The 13,094-nt window shown below is 40.9% G+C and overlaps 1 protein-coding gene across 6 annotated transcripts in view; it reads left to right on the forward strand.

The window, feature by feature from the left end:
- The window catches only part of ETV6 (ETS variant transcription factor 6), a 279,774-nt gene that overhangs the window by 183,579 nt on the left and 83,101 nt on the right, over positions 1–13,094 (forward strand). The gene's annotated exons all lie outside the window — the stretch shown is intronic.

Here is a 13,094-nt window from a genome sequence, read left to right on the forward strand (position 1 = left end):
CCAACAGCCCATAACAGATGAGGAGACACAGATGACTTGTCCAGGGTCATCAAGCTTGTCAATGGCAGAGTGAGTGTTGGAGCTCAGACCTTCCGACTCTCAACCCAATGAGATACAAATAAAATAGTGGAAACCACCAGCCAGCCCTCCCAAGTGTTTAGGGGCATTAGAGACACTGGCCATCCTAAAGGCGCCTCTTACTCTTATACATCATCTACCACTGAAACCAGAGCTCCCCCTGTGCACTGTCCATGCGTGGGGCCGATCAAGGACACCAGGCTGTGCAATGACAGGTTTCTTCTCTATCAACTTTCGTTGTCTCTTTCTTTTAAGACATTGAATAGCACTAAGGGATAATTTCTTCCTTTTCTTTTTATTTGTGTGTGTGTGTGTTTTGTTTTTTGACACAGGTTCTCTCTCTGTCACCCAGGCTGGAGTGCAGTGGCATGAACACGGCTCACTGCAGCCTCCACCTCCTGGGCTCAAGCAATCCTCCCACCTGAGCTTCCCATGTATGTGGGACCACAAGCATGCCACACCATGCTCAGCTAATTTTTAAAATTTATGTAGACACAAGGTCTCACTATGAGCTACCATGCCTGGCCTAGGGTAATTTCTTAAAGTAGAGCTTTATCTCCTTGTCGAGAGGCATTTAGATGTCCTTTCTTCAATGAAAGATTCTTTTTCTCCTCTAAAGAACCCAGAAATAATTTGTTGGTCCTTTACTATGATGTCCCTAACAGATCTAATCATGCCTTTCCATTTTGAGACCATTCATTCTTTCAAACACCATTATTTTTATTCAGACAGTGTACCTAGCAATAGTCCCGGCACTGGGAACACAGAAATGAAAAGTTACTCTCTTTAAGAAATTCACAGTTTGAAAACCTCGGCTGTACCCACAGAGTCAGGGTCATAGGGAAGTTTCAGTACCAGATAGTGGGAGGAGGGCCAGGGCTGCCAGTCGTTGGTGAATGTGGTAAGGTGGCAGGCTGTTGGCAGTTGAGAGCTGGCATCCAGCATTAACCTTAGAAACAAAGAGCTCAAGGAGCAGAAATCCAGCCACAGAGACTGGGATTCGGTCATAGGACTTCTGTTATTGAGAAGGACTGGAAGACAGAGCTGGGTAGGAACCAAGATAGGCATCCCATTACAGCAAAGGCTTGTTTTTAGGTGGCAGACAAGGGCACAGAAAAGCCAGCAGGAGTGACTCAATACTGATTCCCTGAACCACTGGTCCCAAGCTTCCTCTTGATAAAGGGTAGGCCTGGGCCCGGAGTCTGGGTGGAGCTGAACTTCAAAGTAAAGGAGGGTTAAGTAAGCCTAACTGGAAAGGTTCTGGGCCGTAGGGGCAGACAGCCAAGCATCTCACTGCAGCTAAAACCCAAGTAAAATAAATAGGACTAATGGTATGCACAAATCTCTCATACCAGAGAAAGTGGACATTCCAAGTTTGTGTGATTTGAAGGAAAAGATTTTAGTTCCATGGTTCTTGTAGGTTGTTACTAGATTGCTAGAATGCTTATAATATAAGATAGTTTTGTGTGATGGGTTTATTTGGGAATGTGATGATAGAAACAAAAGGAAATTCCTTTGTTTTTTATTACCATACAAGGATAAGATTTTGAGATTATCTTTCCAAGGAAAACTTATCAACTATCTATTATGTATCAGGCAAAATCCTTTGTACTGGGATTCCAAAGACAAATAAGATAGTTCTTGACCTCAAGGAACTTGTAATTCGTTGGGGAAGACAGATAAGTAACCAACAAATTAGAATGTAGGGTGATTGGAGTGTGTTTCATGTCACTGCGCCACAAAAGAGAAGCAGTTGACTCAGGAAAGGAGAAAGAGTTTAATTTGGGCCATGAAGGAAATTAAAAGTAAAGACCTCCAAATTGGTGGGCAGCCATTGAAGGATTTTAGGAAAGTGATGTGCTGAGGGATGGATTATAAGATCGGGGGCAGAAAGACCAGTTACAAGGGAAAATCATGCTGGTCATGCCCCAGTACTTACATTTTTCTCATACCACCTCTTAGAGCCCCTGAAAGTGTAGACTCCACTATGGAGAAGCAACACAAATGTGAAATACTAGCTTGCGAGCCACGTGGGTAGCTCTTTCCTCTTCAGGAAAGGGGAATGCTAGTGTCTAGAAGTGGGAGAGATTGAAATGATTCTGTAATGAGAAAATAAGTTATGTTAGGGCACATATATAAAGAAATAGCAGAAAAAATGTAAAATCTCAATCACTCTGTAGCCATGACATTTATAAAAATGAAAATTTTACAAGAGTATTTCTAAATGCTTTGAAGTTGGCCCCCAAAAAGCCTGCCTACCTTCACTTTGAGTTACAAATAAAATCCCTAGTGTTGCATAGCTGTGTGAGTGGTATTTACATTCTCACACATTTCAGATCTCTTGAGTCCATTTTGCTAGTATTTGTTTTCCTTGGAGATAGGAGTTAATTCAGTCACACTTTCTTCCCCTGACAATAACTGCATTTTTTTTCTCTAAGGTAGCTTTCCCTCCAACCGTTGCTTGTTGTTCTTACCCAAGACCCAGTATCTGCCAAAACAAATGTATGTGAGTGATAAACGCTGAGAGGAATGTCTGTTGGACCACAGGAAATTTCCTGTTCAGGAAGAGATCTTGGGAACTTCCTGTGGAGGAGTGCATTGTGGGACTTTTGGCTGCAGTCCCTTGACCACAGCTGCAATTAACTAAAGGCAGAGGGGGAGGGGAGAGGAAGAAGAGGAGACAGCTACCCACAGACATTCTTATCCATGTAGCCCGAGGAGAGAATGGGCTCATACAGGTTCACAACTTTCCAAGTGAACTAGATGTCTAGTGCAGAACAAGGTCACTGTGCCCAACCTCCTTTACTGCCATCCATCTTTCACAGCCTTCCCGGTGCTTTCCTAGGGCTCCTAAAAACAGTCACTGTCACATTATCCATGTGCATTCCCCAGTCCCTCATAAGCACACATGAAGTATCCATGCCCTCTGTAGCCCCACCAACTGTTTGGAATCTCTTGATTAGCTTCTAGAATCCAGGCATTGGAGTTGGTGATCTTTCTCCATCCCAACTTAAGTATGAAAGAGAGGAGAGGAGAACCCGTGGCTCTTTGACATACCTTCATGTGACCCTAAAAGCATTAGGGAAATGTTATGGAACTGTTATGAAAAAAGAGGTTAATAAATCCAATTGATAAGCACAATCAAAACCAACAGGAGAACCATGCATTCTTGTGCTGCAATGCCAGTACGAAATGAAGTCCTTGTTAATACCTCATACTCCCCTTCTTGGTCCCCAAACTGGGCATGTCTACTTTGCATTCAAGTGCCTGATGGTGTGCGTGCGTGTATTTTATTTTATTTTTTTTTTGAGACAACCTATTGCCTAGGTTGGAGTACAGTGGCATGATCACTGCTCACTGCAGCCTCAATGGCCTGGGCTCAAGTGATCCTCCTGCCTTAGCCTCTGGGTCCCTGGGACAGACAGGCGTACCACCATGCCCTGCTAATTTTTAACAATTACTTGTAGAGACAAAGTGTTGCTATGTTGCCCAGGCTCTTGATGTTTCTTTACAGCCTTCACTCAGTGCTTTTATGGAGTCCATCTCTAAAGAGCAGGGCTTATATTTGAGTTTCAAAATCTAAAGTCTCAGCTGGTGGCAGTTTACATCTGATAATATATATGACCTTGGAAGTCTCCGGCAGACATAGGAAAGGAGAGTGGACATCTAAGGACTGAAAAATATCCCAGGCCATTTTCTGGGTCATGGAAAAGTAACCTGACCTTCTTATCGCACCTCCTATTCATCATCCATCTCACCTCCCATCCCCATCACATTTTAAATTTTAATTAATTTTCCATTGGCAGATAAAAGTCACATGTTTATGGTATACCTACATAAAACATGATATTTTAATGTATGTATACATGTGGACTGGCTAGATCAAGCTAATTAACATAGCCATTAACTCACATACCTGTTTTTTGTGGTGAGAACACTTAAAATCTACCATCTTCATAATTTTCAAACATACACAGTGTTATTAACCATAATCACCGTGTTATACAGCAGATCTCCTGAGCTTATTGCTCCCATCTAACTGACGTTTTGTATCCTTTGACCAACACCTCCCCACCCCCATCCCTTCTTTTACTCTGCTTGAGTTCAACTTTTAGATTCCACATGTAAGTGAGATCGTGTAATATATGTCTTTTCATTACTGGCTTATTTCACTTAGCATAATGTGCACCAGATCACCCATGTTGCTGCAGATGGACTTCAAAATGTAAAATATTCTTCATGAGAATGAAGTTACCCCCCAGAAAGAGGGAGCGGTTACTCCCCAGAAAGAATTAAAAAGTAGCCGGGCATGGTGGCACACACCTGTAATCCAGCTAATAGGGAGGCTTAGTTGGGGGGATCACTTGAGCCCAGGAGTTTGAGACCAGTCTCACAGTCTCAGCAACATAGCCAGACCCTGTCTCATATTTTTAAAACAAGAATTAAAAAGCAAGAATAGTTTGCAGCAAACATTTTCTGAGAGTTTTCTAGATAATACTAGGTTTAGTCTGCCCTCCAAAGTAGTATAATTACATCATGGTTTTAAAATTAAAAGCAAAAATATAGGTGAAGCAAAAGTGAGCTTTATTCGTCGAAAATTTGTCCTCACTCATCCCATGTGACTTTTTAAAGTGTAATTCTAAGGAGACTCCCAGCATCCGGATGGCAAATACGTGAACAGAGAAACATAAATTAACTGGAAGGGAACAAAATAGACCTCTCAGCTGACCAATTCTTTGTAGCTTTGACGTTGGCCTTTAAAAGAACAAGGCAAACTTTTTTAAAGAAAGTTATCTAATTTAATGCAAGAGGTAACTCTCTGGCTATGACTTAGGGTAATTAGGCCTATTTTCTACATTTTGAAAGTGTTTCCTATGGCTGGAATGTAAAAGCTTATTTAATATTGATGTAACCCCAAAATTTAAGTAATTGGAATGCACTATTTCTATCACATTCTATTGAGCTGAAGTATAGGTTGTGCTCTGTTCAATTCAGTTGTCTTGACAAAGACTGAGAAATAGAATGGCCCTCCAAGGGCATACCTGACTATTCTGCGGATAACACAGTCACGCAGGCATTTGCTATAGTGAAAATACTGTTATGGTTAAGCTAGCGGTATCTTGTATTTACATGATACCTTACGGTTTACCAGTTTTCATGTAATATATTAACCTATCTCATTTAATCATTACAGTGTTCCTTGGTGTACAGATGAGGAATCAAACTCAGATATGAGGAATCAAACTTAGATAGGCTAAGGGTGGAGGTAGACCAGGAGAACCTGCACCCGCTTGCATTCTTCTCACTGCAAGTTCAGGCAGGCCGGGAGATGAAAGCCAGCATGAGCCAGTGAATAAGCAATTATCTGACAAACCCAAGGCCAGCAGAAGTAAGATAACATCTTTGTTCCCCTCCATTTCTTCCTATGCCATCCAGCCCTCAACCCCTGCTACCTTCAAGCCCTGTTGATACTCACGCCCTCCTGCCCACATTCCTTCAGTGGGGCACTGAAGTTTTGGTGGAGGGGAGCAGAGCGAGGAACTCTTTGTTTGCGCAGTAAGGACTTCCTTATGGGAAATTTCCTGTGATGGAAACTCTGGGGAAACTTCCTGTTGGTTAGGCCACTGCAGGGGGCTGATAACCTGAACCACTGAAAACCTTCAGGGCTCTGCTGCTGAGAGGATGGGATGGCCCTTCCCTGCTTCTCCAAGTCTGGGAGGGCAAGAAAGTCCAAGCGTGCAGAAGCCTCAGGAATCTCCCTGGGGTGGTATTTTCCAGGAGCTAAAAGCTACGGCTCTCATCAGCTAATCTTATTCTAGAAGACCAGCCCTCATGGTTAAATGGACTGCTTAGATTTATAACGAGAGTGGTACCTGCAGCGACATACTAGCTGGATGCATTAATAGGGCTTTGGAAACCATCTCAAAGTTCTGGGTCTGATTCTTCATACATCATTTTAAAACATATTCCTGTTATATTACTCTCCGATGTTAAGGGTTTATGAGCACTGCAAACATTTATTTTCAGCTCTCACTTATGAACTTGGAATTCTAATTAATCCTTGTCATTGTCAGACATGGTTGACTCTGTATGCTGTGTGGGTCACTTAGCACCAAGTGTAAATCATCTGGGGTATGTCTTGCAGGACGACCAATCTTAAGCCATAGCACAAAATTCTTAAATAGACTTTACAATCATTTCACCTAGTTTGGACTTCTGGTGGATTATTTTGTTCTTTGTCAGCACTCCAGCAAAGATAATTACTCCTAAATCATGCCTTGGATTGAACTCAGCTTTGAATGTCTCCAGTGTTGGGAATTCCGTAGGTTCCCATAGCAGCTCTCCTGGCCCAGCTCTTAGTTTAAAAGTTTGGTCTCCTAATTAGCCTGAATTTTCTCTAGTGACCTGTAAGCCCATTATTGTAAGCCCTGTCCTTATTGTGTCATAAAAATAATTGACTCCTTGTCTTCAATCTATTTCATATAGGTAGACAGCTGCCACGTCAAGAACGTCTTGTAAGTGCTTGATTTACCAAAGTCCATTTCTCTACAAGTTTCTTAACAGTTGTTTTCCTGGCTTGGGGGTTATTTTAGCCTTCCTTTCTAAAATGACTGGATTTAATGGAGGCCTCTGTCAGTCCCAACTCTCCAAATTTCTGCCCCAGCTCGGTGCTCTTTGCTTTGTTTATAGTAAATAATCATTTCAGCATCAGAATAAATCAGTGAACTGGACATGTCTTTAGGTGGACTTTTGAGATTATATTCCTGGTCCACATTGCAAATTAGGGAGGAATGAAAGAAATTATAATTAACTAGGAAGAAATTTGTCCACTGAGAAGTCTCCCTTGTTAGACTCCTAGAAAACAGACCATAATATTTTATAATTTTTTGTCACAGTTTCCATACATATTTGTTGAATGAATCCTAAAAGTCAAAAGGGAGCTGGTTATTGGATTTAAGTTGCTTCTAGAACGTGTTAAAAATTATGTGAATTTTCTCAATGTATTTGTAAGAATAAGCTGTCCTCGTGATTGAGTATTGATCTTCAAAATGGAGAATTATCAGTGGTGAGTGATGCTGCATGTAATGTACTTATAAAGGATAGGAAAAATATTTTGTAAAAATGCCTTGGGATAAGCTTTAAATGTAAAAATCCAAAATGGTGATTTGGTTTGGGGCACTCAGAGGAAGAATAAGAATAGGGCCTGTTTAAATTTTTTGCAACATGATTACTCCTGGTTTTACATTTGATTTTGTATTATAGAATGAGATTAACTGGAATATGTTATAAATACAGAAAGTCTGTCATTATAAACACTAGTCAGCACCTTTTGTCTACATAAGAATAATTGCTATTTTCAATGCATACTTGCTCTAAAATAGACCATATTGATGTCATAATATGTAGACTGAGCAAAAATATTATTAATATCGTCGTCATCATCATCATCTTCTCCTGATCTTCATCAAAGTTGTATTAAAATATTTTGGCATTCTAAATATCATTATCTTTTTTGAAAGCCTACTTAGGGTAATAGAAGGATCAGGAACTTTGGACTCTTTGACCGATTTCTAGTTCTATTTTTTGCTATTCTGTAAACTCTTTCAAAAGATTTTGATCAGGTGTTTACTGCATACTCTGAGGTGCTGGGATATATCAGTGACCAAAACAGATATGACCCCTGCCTTCAAGTTGCTTACAGTTTAATAGGGGAGATAAGTGTCTACCAAGGAATTCACACTAGCCAGAGAGCACATTGCCCACACAGCATCCAGAGTAATCTGTTGTAAGATAAATCAGACTGTCACTTCCCTGTGCCAAAACCTCCACTGGCTTCCAGTTTCATTTGGAAACCTTCTGAGTTCTCAGTATGAACTGCCAGGCCCTGTGTGATCTGAAATTTGTAAATCTCGTAAACCTCTCCACCCTCATCCTCCATCACCTTGTGTTCTGCTAGTTCCTCTTCAGCCACCCTGATCTTTTTGCTATTCTTGGAACACACAAGTTTATATTCCTACCTCAGGGCATTTGCACTTGCTGCCCTTCTGCCTATGAAGCTGTTTCTCCAGATACTCTCATGTTAGAGTCCCTCACCTTATCCAGGCCTCTGCTTAAATATCACCTCCTTAGAGAAGCTTCCCCAACAGCATTATCCAAACGACACCTTCCTTCACTCTCCATCACCTTTGTCCTGTACTATTTTTCTTCTTGGCAATTTTCACCACCTGACATGTAATTTTTTAAAAAACTGGATGGTGACCCTTAGGTATCTATTCAAAATGGCCATTCTTGTGCACAACTGGGGTATGATGCCAGTGGGTCCACCTGTAGGGTAATTGGATGGGCCTGGCTGTCTCATGGGAGACTCCAGAGTCTTTTCTTTTGGGAAGGCAAGTTTGTCCAGAAAGAAATCCTGTGGGCTCCTCCTTAGAAAGAGTCAATATATGATGGCACTTGAGCTTTTACCATGAAGATTTCCACTGAGTTCCCCTATATTCCAGAGCTGCTCACCCTTGCTCCCTCCTGAACTTGGCGTTCTCAGATTCATCGTGATTCCAGCAAGGGAAATGTCCTTTCATCTGCAAGGAGGTGCAGGTTGCTGGGCTGGGGGAGGGTGGAATACAGCCATGCCACAGATGCTTTATTAGTCTTCTCTGTTCCCTGCCTGCCTTCAGAGGCACTTGGAACCCCCAGTTTCTGAGGTTTTATGAAGTTCTGGTAGGAAAATGAGTTTGTTTATTGGTATCTCCCCCTGCAGGCAGATTGAGTTAAGCTTTTCTGCTCAGCTGAGTCAGATACCAATTGTCCGTCTGTTCCAGCTTCCAAAATTTTGTGCACCTCCCTCAACTGCCATTGTTTCCTCTACCATTCTGTTGTCTTGTGGGTTTGTACCTTTTTTATTACTCTACCTGGTTTAGTGGGACGTCAGACAGGAGCAGGGATAGACAAGATATGTCTTATCAATGTAGTTACACGTGGAGGTAAAAGCATTGATGTAGCAGTACAGGATGCTTTGAAAGCATAAAATACAGAAATCTGGTCTGGTGTGTCGCATACATTTAAGAGGAGACTTGAAAGCTAAGTAGGAGTTAATTGGGCAAAGAAGAAGGTAGGATTATTTCTGGGGAGGGGAACAGAGCCTGTGAAGGCCCTGAGACTGGAAGAGGATTTGTTCTACAGGGAATGGAAAGCCCAGCCCAACTGGCATTCATTGAATTTGCTGTGGAAAAGCAGAGTGACACATTGCTTTGGTGAGGATTGCAGATGGTGAGGTAGAACAAGACAGTCACGTTAAGGATTTTCATCTTTATCCTAAGAGCAACAAGCATCCGTGTCTGTGTTACCTCAGTAACCTTGGACCTCGTAAACTCTGGGTTCTTTTATAAACCAGGCACAGTAATATCTACCTCACAGAGCTGTGTGCATTGCATGACATCATATACACACCATATTGACTTAAGACTGTCATATTTGTTTGCTCAACTCACGGATATGAAGGGCAGACTGTATACCTTGTCAGGTACTTTTTTCTTTTTATTGTATCCCATGGGGGAAATGGATGGTAGATTGGTGGAGGTGGCTAGAATTGTAAAGAAAAATATGAAATTCACATGAAGGCTGGAGTTACTCATATGACAACAACAGCTTATGGGGCCCAATTCTATTGCTCTTGCGTCTGTCACACAGTTGAGGTTTTGGAATGAACTACGTATGCCATCCTTGTTGGACAGTGACAAGTCACTGTAGCCCCCTAGGAGAAGAACAGTATAATCAAGATGTCAGGTTGAGGAATAATCTTTGTGATCAACTGAGTGAAAGGTATAAAGTAAGAAACAATTGAGAGGCATTGCTCTGGGCCCAAAAGTCTAGTAACAGGCAGTTAGAGGTTAAAGGATAAGCATTTGAATAGTGTTCTAGCTATACTGCAAAATGAATGCTGCTTGAAGGCTAACTGAGAAGCTTATCAGTTGGTAGTTGGGAACTAAAGAGGAAGCAGGCACGAAGGAAAGATGGAAAGTTCTACACACCTTTGTTAGTTACACATGGAGGTAAATGCATTGATGATGAATCTGCCATTTTTAGGTTTTCATGTTTAAAAAGTTTCCTGACAATGTGTCTAGCAATGTGCTAGACACAGTAGATAATATACAATAAAATATTAAAGAGGCGGCTCGTTCTCAAGGAACTTTCAAGCATTCATACATTTCTGTTTGATTGTAACATATTTATTATTTTAAAGAACTGGCCAGAGAGTTGCATGTTCTGTGTAGGGATAAATAGCAAGTTTCAGGCCCCTGCATTTATTGGCACTTACATACATGGTAGTCATCGCACCTTTGCCGGACAGCACCAAAAATCCTGCGGAGCTCAACTCTGTGACCTCACCCTTTGAGCCTGGAAATCAGCATGAACTCATGATCTGACAATCCCAAACAAGCTAAGCATTTCTTAAAAGAAAGCAGTGACTTTTAATAGGTCTCACTGATGGTGTTCCACCGATTAAATCAGTCAAACAGAATTGTCACATTGAAGATTATCTTGGGTTTCTAGAATTCATTCTAGGTTTTAAAGATGCAGACAGATTCTGAGGGTCACAAACGTCAGTTTGCCAAGTATGTTTAGGCTGTAAAGTTATCCATGAAAAGACCGTGTAGTTTGCATGAGATTGATTGTGATCGGATGTAACTACATTGCTTTTTACAGCTCAGTAGAAACCACTTTCAATTGCAAATTGTAGCAGAAGCAGGCGTCTACTTAATTTTGATCTTAAAGAATTTCAAAGAGAATAAATGCACACTAAATAGTGGTGGATTTTGGTAGTATACGCCAACATCACTTTTTATTTAACACATGCAGAAATGTGTACTGGTGGAGAAAATTGGTAGAGTGAACTAAAGTACAGACAGATCCACATTGACTTTAAATGAATACATGCACGGTCAGAAAACGGTAACCCTGGGCAGGAATCTTTAAGTTTTCAGGGCTCATTAGGCAGTGAGCAGGTGAGGCTCAAGGCTGAGTTTGCAACTGTGCTGTGAAAACTCAAAAATGAAAGTTTTTTTCACTTCTGAGCCTGTTGAAAAATGGATAAGAAGGGAAAAGGCAGTCTCATAATAAAATAATATGTAAAGGCTAACCAAATAACCCACTTTAGTCTTTACTTACTGGCAGGCAGCAACATATCCTATTTACAGAGGGAGGCTTTACCTAAGTGGTTATATGTAAATGAACCACCTTTTCAATGAAACAGGATGCACCTGTCTAGAGGTGTCTGTTACTAGAGCAATGGATGTTTGATTGGACTGACAAATTTTATTTCCTTTTTGGAAAAAAGAATGTAGGTGGTATCAAATCACCCTTTCTCCTGGTAACAATAGGAATTACTTCTTGAACTTGAGAAACCAGTAGTTGCTTGACCTATGTTTTTTGCATTTAGCATAGTCTTCTAAAGTGGTAGGAGCATACGTTTTTGTCTTTAATTCCCTGCAGACCCCTTCCCCAATGATCATCAGCAATACATCCACCCATAAATCAATGAAATCATGAAAAAGAAACATAAAATTCACTTGAAAAAGAATACCTACAAGGCATTCCTAGAATTCTCAATGTAAGTCATTTTTTGCCAGCAAAGCTAATTGTTCTCAAATATTTGATAACAAGGATGGCATACGTAGTTCATTCCAAAATCTCAACTGTGTGACAGACGCAAGGGCAATAGAATTGAGCCCCATAAGCTGTTGTTGTCATGTGAGTAACTCCAGCCTTCATGTGAATTTCATATTTTTCTTTACAATTCTAGCCACCTCCACCAATCTACCACCCATTCCCCCCATGGGATACAATAAAAAGAAAAAAGTACCTGACAAGGTATACAGTCTGCCCTTCATATCCGTGAGTTGCATATCCATGATTCATCCAGCCACAGATAGAAAATATTCAGGAAAAAAACAAAACAAAACAAAAAAACCCACAAATGCAACAATAAAAAAATACAGACTTTCAGAATAGCATATAACAACTATTTAGATAGCATTTACATTGTATTCGCTACAAGTAATCTAGAGATGATTTAAAATATACAGGAGGATGTACATAGGTTATATGCAAATATACACCATTTTATATAAGGGATTTGAGTATCCATGGATTTTGGTATCTGGGCGGGGGGTCCTGGAGCCAATCCCTTGTGTATGCAGAGGAATGACTGTACTGGAAAGCAAAGTAAAGCTACACCAAAGAGGGTAATAGCAGGCTATAAAGTACTGAGAGAAACTAAGAGAAGAAAGTGAGGTACCTCTGACAAAGGAGTGCTTGGAAGAGAAAGGATGAATAGAAAAATGGGATTTCAGGGAATTCATTGATGACAGGATGACCTACTTAAAAATGACAAGGGCCATGTGTGGTGGCTCACACCTGTAATCCCAGCACTTTGGGAGGCCAAGGTGGGCAGATCACTTGAGGTCAGGAGTTGGAGACCAGCCTGGCCAACACGGCAAAACCCTATCTCTACAAAAAAATACAAAAATTAGCTGGGTGTGATGGCACGCGCCTGTAGTCCCAGCTTCTTGGGAGGCTTGAGGTGGGAGAATGACCTGAGCTCAGGAGGTTAAGGCTGTGGTGAGCCGTGATCATGCCACTGCACTCCAGCCTGGGTGACACAGGGAGACCCTGTGTCAAAAAAAAAAAAAAAAGATAGGAAGTGAGCAAAAGAGAGGTCATAGATAATGGCATGATGAAACAGAGGAAAAAAAGGATAAGGAGGAAGAAAAAATGTACAATAAAACGAGAAGGAAGGATGCAAAATGAATATAGGAAAAACTGAAGAGAGCTGAAGACAAGAGGAAAAAAGGAGATGGTAGAAGGGAGAAATGAAAGTAAGTAAAATAGGAATGAAGTTCAAGATCTATTTAGCCATAGCTAAAGAAACGTATTATCAACTATTGATTTCCTCTTCTAATAAAGAGGAGAATGATATGGATAGTCCAGAATAATGGATCATTTGCAAAACATTAATG

The sequence above is a fragment of the Gorilla gorilla genome, chromosome 10 (assembly GCF_029281585.2).
Source record: "Gorilla gorilla gorilla isolate KB3781 chromosome 10, NHGRI_mGorGor1-v2.1_pri, whole genome shotgun sequence".
Lineage (NCBI taxonomy): Eukaryota > Metazoa > Chordata > Mammalia > Primates > Hominidae > Gorilla > Gorilla gorilla.